The 13,234-nt window shown below is 39.9% G+C and overlaps 3 pseudogenes; all 3 read left to right on the top strand.

Annotated features, from left to right (window-relative positions):
• LOC122144615 overlaps positions 1-4,409 on the top strand; it is a 10,049-nt pseudogene extending 5,640 nt beyond the window's left edge.
• A 768-nt stretch (positions 4,410-5,177) lies between these two features.
• On the top strand, positions 5,178-7,145 carry LOC122144614 (annotated as a pseudogene).
• An 847-nt stretch (positions 7,146-7,992) lies between these two features.
• LOC109088568 lies at positions 7,993-12,033 on the top strand (annotated as a pseudogene).
• The last annotated feature ends 1,201 nt before the right edge of the window (positions 12,034-13,234 follow it).

The raw sequence follows: 13,234 nt of genomic DNA, 5'->3' as shown, positions 1-13,234 counted from the left end.
TAAACTACGCGGAAGCAATTATGTGCAAAGGCATGAAATTTGCCAACAATTTGCAGAACCAGTAGCTATGTCGACAGAATTAATCAATTGCCAATAAGGTACAAGGGGCTGTGGAGTGTTGCCTATTGTGCTCTGAATCAGCAGCAATAATGGCTCAAAATGGAACACAAACCAAAGCGAAATGCGCTGGAGAGAGTCAACAATACATGGCAGGTAGGAAATGATTGTCATAGACATGGAAATGGTCACTGGCCAATTGCACTCAAATGGCATTCATAATTGATGTACATTATTTGCATGCTTTACAGGTACTGAATCATTGAAGAGAAGTGAGCTTCGTCGACTGAAACAGGATGAGAACGGTATTCATTGTGGATAAAATGAGATCCAGCAGGAAAAAAAAAAAAAACACAAGTATGATACGCTGAACTGGGCAGCAGGGGGGAGATGGGACACAAAGTTTGTTGAAAGTGGGTTGCTAGGATGCATCTTTAAGCAACGCAAGATTGCAGCAGCAGGGACAAAAAACAACATCAGCTAGTGGGGGCCAAAAATCAACACCCAGTACTTGTCTTGTGTGGTGCTCTAGGCAGGGGTGGTTTCGGTGATTGGGGGTGGGGGGGGGGGGGGGGGAGGCATCCTATAGAGGGAGGAGGCGTTACATTGGCTGTAAACAAGAATCAACTTGTGTTTGTAGTAGCAACTGGTCATGTTTGACAGGTGACCTGGGTCTTGATGGCAGTGAGAGCTGTCGCCAACAGGGAACAGGAAGCTGGGAAAAAAGAAACCATCGGATGTTATGACTGTATTCCTTTGCAGAAGAGACATTAGTAATTCAAGACAGGGATGGTGCAAAAGAACCCACTCCCCCACCACCCCCCCCACCCCCTCCCAAATTACATGCAATAAGCAAAGCTGCATAATCAAAAATAAATTTTATGTTTACATTTCGTCCTCAGATGCAGTGATTTGTCTCAAGTGCCCTCCAGAATTTTGGTCAAACAAATGGAGAGATACATGTGTCCCCAAACTTGTAGAATTTCTTATCATTTTGAAGATTTGATGGGAATTATTCAGTACTGTTTTCTTTTATTGGGTGTATTTTTTACATTAGGTATTGCAGTAGTTTTCTTTGTACATAAGGACACCCCCATAGTAAAAGCCAACAACTCAGAGCTGAGCTTCCTGCTGCTCTTTCTCACTGACTCTGTGTGTTTCCTCTGTTCACTTATTTCATCATCGGTCGGCCCACTGAGGGTCCTGTATGTTGCGGCCACACAGCATTTGGGATCACTTTTTGTCCTTGTATCTCCTGTGTTTTGGGGAAAACCATTGTTGTGTTAATGGCCTTTAGGGCTACACTTCCAGGAAGTAATGTCATGAATGGTTTTGGCTAAGTTGCAGCAAAGACTTATGTCATTACTTCTACTGTATTACAGGTTCTTAATTTTGTGTGCTTTGGTTAACATTATCCCTCCCTTCCCCATATATGAACATGATTATTACCAAGAAAGAATAATTCTAGAATGTGTTAGTTCAGAATTTGGTTTCTGGGCTGTGTTGGGATATATCGGCCTGTTGGCTGGGTCTTAGCTTCATTCTGGTTTTCTTGCTCAGAATTGCCTGATAACTTCAACAATGAAGCAAAATTCATCACATTCAGTATGCTCATATTCTGTGCGGTGTGGATCACATTATCCCAGCTTGCTAGTTCCTCCGAAATTTACTGTTGCTGTTGAGATATTTGCTATTTTAGCTTCAAGTTTTGGTTTGCTGTTTGCATATTTGTCTTAAATACATTATTTTACCTAGGCCAGAACAAAACACAAAGAAACACATGATGGTAAATAATAATAATAATAATACTACTAATAATAATAATAATAATAATAATACTGTCAACTTAAAAAAAAAAAAACACTGTCATCTTAAAGAGTTTAGTTTCTTAATATATCCCTTATGTGACAAACAAAGCCAATGCACGAAGCCAATATACTGTATATTCAACTAATTATCCATGTTTTTATGAACCCCTTTCAACAGTATAAACCGATTTAATCAAATCTAAAATATGCTTTGAAACAGTTCTATCAAACCTTTAGAATTAAACGCGGCAGCAAGATTAATTGTTAATGAGCCGAAAAGAATGTGCGTCACACCTCGGTTTATCAATTTGCACTGGCTACATATAGCTGCTTTTAATAAAATTCAAGGCATTAATGTCTGCCTACAAATAAGCCCATGAGCTCTGCACCCCTTTAACTAAATTCATTACTTCAGACTTATGTGCCCTCTAGAAGATTGTGTTCTGCAAATGAACGTCGCTTTATTGTGTCACCGGCATTCGAGTCCACATGCGTCCAACTAAGTCACAGCCTGGTGAATAATCTACATTTAAAAAAAAAAAATCTTTAAAGGTTATTCACGACGTATTGCTGGCAAGATATAGTCTTTACAATGCTTTGTTATATTGGAGCTGTTTGGTAGATCACGATCCATCTAATTCATTTGTCTACATCTTAATTAAAATGCGGCAGACTTTAATGGACAGTAAAAAAAAAAGGCAGAACACCGTAACTTCATTTTGATGCACAGCTAAACAAAGACAGAACGCCGTTACTCAATTTGAACGTTCCAAACAAAGTGAAAGAGTGGTAACTGGTTTTATACAGTGTTCTGCCTTGGCTTCTCCGTTTTTTTTTTTTTTCAAAGTTACGGTTAAGACGACCCATTATTTTATTTTTTTTGGAAAAACAATGAAATTGACTCAAGATAATTATGCGCCCGATAAAGGATGTCTTGAATGTCCCAAAAATATCAATAACTCATTTGTGACAAAAATCAAACTTTTGCATTTGCACGGCAGAATAGGTCATTCAGGATCCACTCCAACCATTGGGTTTGCTAGAATAACTGGCCGATTCCACAGTTTGATTCAGGTCGATTCAGGTCAGAGGAGAATGTGCAGACTGGTTAAAAATGATAGAAAGGCAACAGTAACTAAAATAACCACTCGTTACAACCAAGGAATGCAGAAAACCATCTCTGAACGCACAACACATCAAACCCTGAAGCAGATGGGCTACAGCAGCAGAAGACCACACCAGGTGCCGCTCCTGTCAGCTAAGAACATGAAACGGAGGCTACAATTTGCACAAGAGACAGCTCTCACTGCACACAGGACAACAGAAGATTGGAAAAATGTTAAACAACTCAGAGCTGAGGCCTGCTGTTTCTCCTCACCATCTTTCCAAGCCTTCTCGTTCACTACTTTACCTGTCGGCCCACTGAGTGGTCTCATGCGGCCACACAGCATTTGGGATCACTTTCACCCTGCATTCCTGTGCTTTGTGGAAAACCATTGTTGTGTTAATGTAGCCTCAGGGCTACACTTCCAGGAAGTAATGTCATGAAATGGTTTGGGCTGTTGCAGCAAAGACTTAGTGTCATTACTTTCACTGTATTACAGGTTCTAATTTGTGTGCTTTGGTTAACATTATCCCCTCCCTCCCCATATATGAACATGGATTATTACCAAGAAAGAATAATTCTAGAATGTAAGTTAGGTTCAGAATTTGGTTTCTGGGCTGTGCTGGGATATATCGGCCTGTTGGCTGTCTTGTGCTTCATTCTGGCTTTTCTTGCTCGTAAATTGCCTGATAACTTCAATGAAGCAAAATTCATCACATTCAGTATGCTCATATTCTGTTGGCGGGTGTGGATCACATGTATCCCACTTTTTATTTCTCCTGGAAAATTTACTGTAGCTGTTGATATATTTGCTATTTAGCTTCATTTGTGTTGGGCTGGTTTTGCATATTTGCTCCGAAATGTTACATTTTTACTTATGTCCATAACAAAACACAAGACACATCTGATGGTAAATAATAATATAATAATAAGAATAATAATAATAATATAATACTGTCAACTTAAAAAAAAAAAAAAAACACTGTATCTTAAAGAGTTTAGTTTCCTAATCTATCCCTTATGTTAACAAACAAAGCCAATGCAATGAAGCCCAATATACTGTATTCAACTACTTATCCATGATTTTATCACCTTTTTCAACGTATAAACCGATTTAATCAAATCTAAAATATGCGTTGAAAACATTCTATCAAACCTTTAGAATAAACGCGGCAGCAAGATAACTTGTTAATGATCCGAAAAGAATGTGCGTCACACGCGGTTTCATCAATTTGCACTGGCTACTATAGCTCTCTCATAAATTCAAGGCATTAATGTCTGCCTACAAATAAGCCCAGAGCTCTGCAACCCTTTTAACTAAAATTCATTACTTTCAGACTATGTCCCTCCAGACGAATTGCGTTCTGCAAATGACCGTCGCTTCTTTGTCACCGGCATTCGAGCCCTGCGTCCAACTAAGTCACAGCCTGCTCGAATAATCTACATTTTTAAAAAAAAAATCTGTAAAGGTTATCACGTTACTATTGCTTGTGCAAGATAGTCTTACAAGCTTTGTTATTTGGAGCTGTTTGGTACATCACAGCTCCATCTAATTCATTTGTCCCTACACGGAATTAAAAATGCGGCAGACTTTAATTGACAGTAAAAAAAAAAAGGCAAGAACCAGTAACTTCTTTTGATGCACAGCTAACAAAGACAGTAACGCCGTTACTCATTTATCTTTCCAAACAAAGGGAAAAGTGGAACTGGTTTAATTACAGTGTTCGGCCTTGGCTTCTTCTTTCCTTTCCTTCTTCTTCTTCCGTTTTTTTTTTTTTTTTCCTTCAAAGTTACGGTTAAAACGACCCATTATTTATTATTTTTTTTTGGAAAAAACAATAAATTAATCAAGCATATCAAAAACATAAAGGATGTCTTAATGTCCCAAAAAATATCAATAATAACTCATTATTTAGCACCCAAATCCTTTTGTATCGCACGGCAGAATAGGTCATTCAGTGATCCACTCCAACCGCTGGCTTAGAATACCTGGTCACATTCCACAGTTTGATTCAGGTTGATTCAGGGTCAGAGGAGTAACGCAATTGGTTTTAAAAATGGAAAGGTACGAGAACACCAGCGGGAATCATCAAATTAATAAATGCAGAAAACCATCTCTCGCGAACGCATAAATACATCAAACCCCTGGGGTTAGATGGGCTACAGCAGCAGAAGCACCGCAGGTGCCGCCCCAGCCGCTAAGAACGATGAAACGGAGGCGAAATTTACAAGAGACAGCTTCCTCACCACGCGAGAAGATTGGAAAAATGCTAGCCTGGTCTGATGAGTTCCGCTTTGCTGGCACATTCAAATGAAAGGGTCAGAATTCCATGTAAAGAAGAACATGTAGCATGATCCATCCTGCTTTGTCTCAACGGTTCAGGTTGGTGGTGGTGGTGTAATGGTGTGGGGGATACTTTCTTGGCATACTTTGGGCCCTTTAGTACCTATTGAGCATTGTTTGGGAAATGCCACAGCCTCACCTATCCATAAGTATTGTTGTTGACCATGTCCATCCCCTATATGACTACAGTACCTACCCATCTTCTGGATGGCTACTTCCAGCAGGATAATGCACCATGTCACAAAGCTCAAAATCATCTCAGACTGGTTTCTTTGAACAATAGAGCAATGAGTACACTTTTTACCTCTAAATTGCTTTGGGATGTGATGAACGGGAGATCCGCGATCATGGATGCGCAGTCATTAAATCTGCATGATGCACATCATGCTATCAATATGGAATGTAAAATCTCTGAGGAATGTTTCCAAAACCAATATATATATATATGTTACTGGACTGTCTCTGTTAAAAAAATTAAAAATAAAAAAATAAAAATTGGAATAAATATTCCCAAAATCTTGGGCCAATAGTTTTTGTATTAGTTTATATGTTACATTGCAAAAGTAAAGTCATATATTATACAGATAAAATTTTTTTAAAAACTTTGTCTCGCTTACTAGCAACTAATGGTCTGTTCACATGGGAAAAGAAAAAAAAAAAAAGCAGGTACTAAAAAAAAGATTTAGTTTTCTATCTGTCTCATTCATGCTAGTTGCTTACATTTGCATTTTATAGGGATTACACAGATCAGTCATTTTGGTACATGTGCTTGCCTAAGCAGGTATATAGAAGAGTTTCCTTCTTTTCTTTTAGAATCTATTCCAAGTGATTAGTATCAAAGCAGAGCACTGGCCCAGCTGATAAAAAACATTTAGGTTGGACATGGGTGGGCAATGACAATGATTATGGTAAAAATGGCATTGCCACATTCATTAAGGCTGCACAAGAGGGAGGAGGCACAGACAGCAACATAGTGTTGGCCCAGATCCGGGGCAAAACATCTGGCCCGTGTGAAATCCATGCAGGCCAGATGTGGGCCTGATCTGGGTCAACACTTGTTGCTGTCTGGGGAGGCTGTATTGAATATTCAGAAGGTTTTAGAAAGCACAGGATCAAAAAACACCATTAACAAATAAGGTAGACATTATCAGAACCTTCACATCTAAGATAAAAATGGCTTTCATATCACACAAAGAGATTAAGTTACTCGTGGATGAGCTTATACAGGTAAAATATTACAGGACTGCAGTGGACCGGAAGTGATGCCTGGACTACAGATGACTATTTTGTAGATAGCCAAGGCCACAATTTGCTAACTGGATCTATAGGATTCACTGTCCGCAATGCTCAAATACCTGGACTACAAGATGTCACCCCCTCTCAGTTTCTTAAAAGTATGTTTTTCAAAGAATTCTGGGAAAATCGTTTTTTGCAGTGCTCACTGAGTCCAAATGCAACACAAAGGTCATGCAATGGCTCAGAGCACTTAACATATGTCAAACATCCTGTTACTGATGTGTTTGATCTAAGATATGCCAATAATGTCTACAAGGCTGTATATGCAACTGCTAATGCACTGGATAATCAACTGTCATGTAAGCAACAAAAAGGCCCATTTGCTAACGCCACCTGTGCCCAACCATCTACAATACAACCCTGGCAGGTAAAATATCTTCTAAATAGGAAATCTAAATATCTAACTTTAAATATATGTAAACATCCAAGTAAACTGAAGGATTCAAACAAAAGATTAATCAATTTATTATTAACTCTTTCCCCGCCATTGACGAAGTTATCCCGTCATTTAGAAGACCACACTTCCCTGCCATAGACAAGTTTCTACAGCTTTTCGTGTTTTCACTGTGTTATGCACTCACTGCGGCTTATTTACACATCTTCTGAATGAGTACTAAACCTCCCGAACAAAAAACATGTGAACAGGATAGAAAAACTAGAGATCTCTTATGTAAACAGATACATATGATATATAATGTGATCATCAGTAATAGACAACATATAAATGAAAACTGTGTTATGGAGTAAAATGATGATCTAGGAAGTGGTAAATGGCTGTGTTGATGGAAGTGATTTACTGGATTTATGCTTTGATAATCATACTGAATATTATCCAGATAAGTCCAGATGTAGTTTATATATATATATATATATATATATATATATATATATATATATATATATATATATATATATATATATGAATGTGATTTTCTCTCCTTTTTGCTGAGAAAAACCTACCTTTATGAAAACCTACCTATATTCAAGTGTTGATAAAAAAAAAAAGAATGTTTTTAGCTAGAATAAAACTGATTGTTTCATTTAAAAGTAGAGGCTTTGATCTTTACTTTGGTGTACTGCATATTCAAATATTCATACAGCAAAAATATACCGAGGAAGGCCATCAAATCTAAGTGAAAATCATCAAAAATCAGCTGGCGGTGGCTGGTAACTTAAAAAATAATAATAATGCTGGTGGGAAAGAGTTAAAACATTTTTAATTAATATAGTCACCATATGGTGTTATCAATTAAAAAAAAAATGTTTTGCCATTTCTGATTTTCAATTTATGCAGACTGGGGGAGAGACACGGTTTTTCAATAGCAAAGGTGACTCCCTATGGTATATGGACTGGTAAACTTACAAAAGGTCACAAAGGCACAATGGAAGAAATCACAATTGACTGCTATGATGCAACCCAGCATTGTGTGCAACAGTTTACTATGAACAATATCAACATCATCTGGGGGAGGAGGCCTATGACTATAAGAGTCTCTTTTCAAATGAACTCACCAATCAAAACAAAACCCCCAAGTGCACATGTGATGCAGCTCATAACATAACGGCACAGACAAACATGTGTAAACATGTGCAAACATGTCACACAGCATATTATTTTTTCTATTGTTGTTCAAGTAGATTTCCCCTGGTGTGTGGCAGGTGCCTGTCTCTGTGTGCAGTGAGAGCTGTCCCCTAGGGACTAGGAAAGTGGTGCAGAACGGAAGGCCCATCTGCTGTTTTGACTGTATCCCATGCCCTCCAGGATAAGTAACACAACAGGTAATGCTTGTTTAATTGCTCTTTAACACTTGCAGTTCATTAAAAGAGGATCAAATGGAAAAAGTTTTACAAAAAATAAATGATCTAAATGATCATATAAACTCATTTAAAACACTTATGTCTATTTTCTTAAAGGAGTGGTAAATGATTAGTTAGTAGTATATGATCAGCTAGAAGAGAGGCTTAATTGAAATATCTCGTCTCATTACTATTGCAGTTCCATTTTTCTCCCACACCAGATTCATCTGATTGTGTGAAGTGCCCCTTGGATTCTGGTCCAATAGCAGAGGTGATGAGTGTGTCATAAAGACAGTGGAATTCCTGTCATTCACCAAAATCATGGGTATCATTTTGATGATATTTGGGTTACTTAATTGGGGCATTTCTAACTGTTCATATTTGTAGTATTTTTTTTTCACTACAAAGACATACCAATAGTAAAGCCAACAACTCAGAGCTGAGATTTCTGCTGCTCGTCTCATTGACTCCTGTGTTTCCTCTGTTCACTTACTTTCATCGGGTTGGCCCACTGAGTGGCTCCTGTATGTAGCATCACACAAAAATTTGGGATCAATTTTGCCCCTCTGTATCTCTTGTGATTTGGGGGAAACCATAGTGGTGTTAATGGCTTTCAAAGCTACACTTCCGGGAAGAAATGTCATGAAATGGTTTGGGCCTCTTAAACAAAGAATCAGTCTTGTTGGCAGTATGCTTGTACAGGTCCTCATCTGTTTCCTTTAGTTAACAATCCCCCACCTTCACCATAAATGAACATGAGGTATTACAGAGAAAATATAATCTTTGAATGCAGATTACACTTAGCTGTCAGTTTCTGAGCTGTGCTTTGTTACATTGGCTTACTGGCTGTCTTGTGCTTAATTCTGGCTTTTCAGCTCGGAAGCTGCCTGGATAACTTTAATGAAGCCAATGGGGAGTCACATTCAGCATGCTCATATTCTGTGCTGTCTGGATTGCCTTTATCCCATCTTACCTAAGCAAACCTGGGAAGTTTACAGTAGCAGTGGAGATATTTTTAGCCAATTTTAGCTTCCAGTTATAGTTTCCTGATCTGTATTTTCATTCCAAAATGTTATGTTGTCCTACTAAGACCAGGTGCAAAACACATACAAAAAAATAAATAAATCAATCAATAAATAAAATATCCTAGGACAAACACCACATTAACCTTCGTATATAAAAAGGAAGCAGCATAAACATAACACATAGCTGAATAAATAATAATAACAATAAATAAATAAATAAATAAATAGAAAAATAAAAAAAGACCTGAACAATTTTCAGTCATCCAAGAAATGCAACATATATTATCTCTCCCTTTAGTGGAAAATAAAGTAAGACAAAATTTCATCATCCTCTCTCTTCTGTTTCATCACTGCAGAAGTCTTTAAGGCTTTTTCAGACCTGTATGAGTGGATATGAGAATATGTGAGTTGGCATGTTTGTATGTTGAAGTTATGACAACTTTAGGTCAGTGGATTATGACATTGACACTGCAAATGTTTTAACTGCCAAAAAGAATGCCATGCCAGCTTCTCTCAATTCATTGTGCTTGCTTAACACAGGAAATGCTCTTAACCCTTACTACACAGAACTTTACAAATAAAAATGTATATCAAATATAAACCTCTTGCATGCCTTCATTCAAATGGAAGACCTAAATATCACAAGGCCATTAAAAAAAAAAAAAAAAAAAAAAATAGAAGGTATAACACCAGCCATAATGGCAAATTCAGGACTGGTGGGTACCTTGCCATATGGACTTTGGCAAGGGAACAACAAACAAAAAGCATGCACATCCTTTGGCCTAGAGAGAGAGAGAGAGAGGGAGAGAGAGAGAGAATTATGACCAATTTATAATTAAAATGGCAAGAGACATCAGGGATATTTCAAATTATACAACTTTTTGGGTGAGTAGCCCCTGTCAAGATAACATCTGTTGTCCTGTCAGCTTCCTCCTGTCCCATCCCCTGTCCAGTTAGTGGAGAGTCGCGGCTCCAGTATTATGGGGTCACAATTGTGCCAAAAATGAGTTGACTGCTTTGTACTATACATTTGTTTTTGTCTACAGTCATTTGTGTACTTCTAAGGTAAAATCAGTAAATGTTGATGTGTATGTTGTCTGTTGGCGTAGTCTTAATCTGTCATTTTGCTGTCATCCTTATTGTCATTTTGTTCTGTCATCTAATTCTTATTAGTCCTTTATGTCATCTTTACTGTCATCATTTATGTTGTATTTACTGTAGCCTTGTTCTGTGCGTCTTTAATGTCATCCTTTCTGTCATCTTTATTGTCATCTTTGCTGTCGTCTTTACTTCGTCTCAGCTCTGTTATTTCTACTACGTTTATATAGACTGTGTCAAATTTGTACAGAAGCATAGACAGAATGACTCCACAGGAAAGCTGTCAAAATAAAAAATCTTATCCACTAGTAAAGAATTTTTTTTTTTACAAAAAAGTATGTTTAGAAAATATTTCCATTGGCGTTGAGATTTATTGAGAAGCAGGGGTTACCTCAGTTCTTATAATATAAATGATGTGTGTGTGTGTATATATATATATATATATATATATATATATATATATATATATCTATATATATAGACACACACACACACACACACACACAAAAATGCAATGCATACCAGCTTTTTAAGCTTCAGAGCCGAGCAACAACATTGTTCTGCTACAACCAGTGTCTTCAGTGAACTATGAGTTCAACGCACCCTTGGAAGCTTTCTCTGCGTTGGTGGATGGTGCTTCAGCAGTGGTCGTTCCTGTGTCGAGTGGGTTGGCGCACTTCAGGCTGCACTACTCCATGTCATGCTGTAAGCGGCCATCTCCCCTGTGCACCTCAGCACATAAAAGAACATTTCCCTGAAAGAGCAATTTCTCTAAAAGAGCTTACACGAGTGTGCCTTTGTAAAGATGACGGATTGTCTTTTTTAAAGATGCTGTTTCATCGTGCGCTTTCAGGATGCGGTCATTACCTGTTGCCGGGTGATGGTCGAGATCGCTGCCTCACATGTCTGGGAAATAAACATGCTGAGGTGGCATTCAAGGATGACTCATGTTCCCATTGCAGGAAGATGACCATCTCAGTGCTGCGGACCAGGCTCCCATTACCTTTTCCACAATCTAGTGCTCAGCCTGGCGGCTTCCCAGACGCAGGTCTACTTCTGGCTGTAGTAAGGTGGTTTGAGGGGTACAGTGGTGGCACTGCATCCGAGGAAAGCCGCTCTCTCTGGAGAGGAAGATTCAACTGCGCCGCCGCCCCTCTGGGATGGTGGCAATTCCCTGAATCAGATCCAGAGATGTCAGCTATGCTTTTCCGGGTCGGCGAGAGGGTACGGCTTGAGTGGAAAACCTCCACCGCGTCCCAAGCCCCTCGACGTTGGATGATTGGTTTCTTGGGGTGGCTCGTGCTGGTTCTCATCACCCCGCCTTGGTGCCTTTCTTCCCGGAGGTGCATGAGAAGCTCACCAGGTCGTGAACGGCACCTTATATTGTCAGAAACCAGCCTGCTGGTTCCTCCTCCCTCACCACCCCTCGACGGTGGTGCAGCGAGGGGGCAAAACGGTGATCCCCAGGTGGAGCGCTCGGTAGAGATGCAGTTTTTGTCCTAAGACCGCCTCCTCCTGGAGTGGGAAACCTCGTTGCTCCCTCCTGGGCATGTAGGCATTTGTCTGGTCTGACGGGGTGGTTCTTATATGGCTTCTGTGGGAGAAGCTGCTTCTGCTTTACATGCTATGGCTCTGTATTGGCCCACTTGGACCTGGTTCCTGGAACTAATGCTCCTTATGACAGCCCCTCCATGGCAGATTCCTTTGAGGAAGGATCTACTTACTCAGAGATGGGGCACCCTGTGGCACCTGCGTCCAGACTCTCTGGAAACTTCATGTCTGGTCCCCTGGACAGGACTCGAGGTTCTTGGTGACTTACCCAAAGAGGTAGTTAACACCATCACTTCGGCGAGAGCACTGTCTATGAGATACGCTTACGCCTTGAAGTGGAACCTGTTCATCGAATTGTGTTCTTCTGTCAAGAAGACCCCAGAGATGCCCCTATCAGGGTCGTGCTTTCCTTTTTGCAGCAAGGGTTGGAGCAAAGGCTGTCTCCCTCCACCCTTAAATGTCACAAAATCTATGTCACTGAGATTGCTGTTAACAATGACCTAGTGGAAGGGGAAGTTGGTAGGGACGATTTGTGCCTAGAGTTTGGGCCATAAACCTGAGGCCCCGGCCTGGCTATGTGCCCATGGTTTCCCACTACTCCCTTCAGGGATCAGGTGGTGAGCCTGCAAGCCCTGCCCCTGGAGGAGGCAGTCCCAACCCTAGCTTTGCTCTGTCCTGTCCGAGACTTGAGATGCTGCATAGACCTGGACATAAAGCTTTAGGACCTCAGACCAGCTCTTTGTCTGTTATGGAGGCCGCCAGAAGGGGAAGGAGCCATCTCTAAGCAGAGGATGGTCCACTGGATTGTGGATGCCATCACCTTGGCTTTATCAGGCACAGGGTGTGCCCTGCCCACTCAGGCTGCAATCTCACTCTACTAGAAGTGTTGTATACTCCTGGGCTTGGCCAACGTGGTGCCTTGCTGACAGATATTTGTAGAGCCCTGCGGGCTGGGCAGAGCCCAACACATTCACTATATTCTATAGCACATGTGTGGAGCTGGTATTATCCTGTGTTCTCACCAGTGTTGGGAGTAACGCATTACAAAAGTAATGCATTACACAGTAACATATTACTTTTTGCTGCAACGCAGTAGTGTAAGGCATTACTTAATCATTTTTCAGAAATATTTTACTGGTATACATGTTCGAGT

This window comes from Cyprinus carpio, unplaced genomic scaffold (genome assembly GCF_018340385.1).
Source record: "Cyprinus carpio isolate SPL01 unplaced genomic scaffold, ASM1834038v1 S000006739, whole genome shotgun sequence".
NCBI lineage: Eukaryota > Metazoa > Chordata > Actinopteri > Cypriniformes > Cyprinidae > Cyprinus > Cyprinus carpio.
This window is presented reverse-complemented; position numbering and strand designations above follow the sequence as displayed.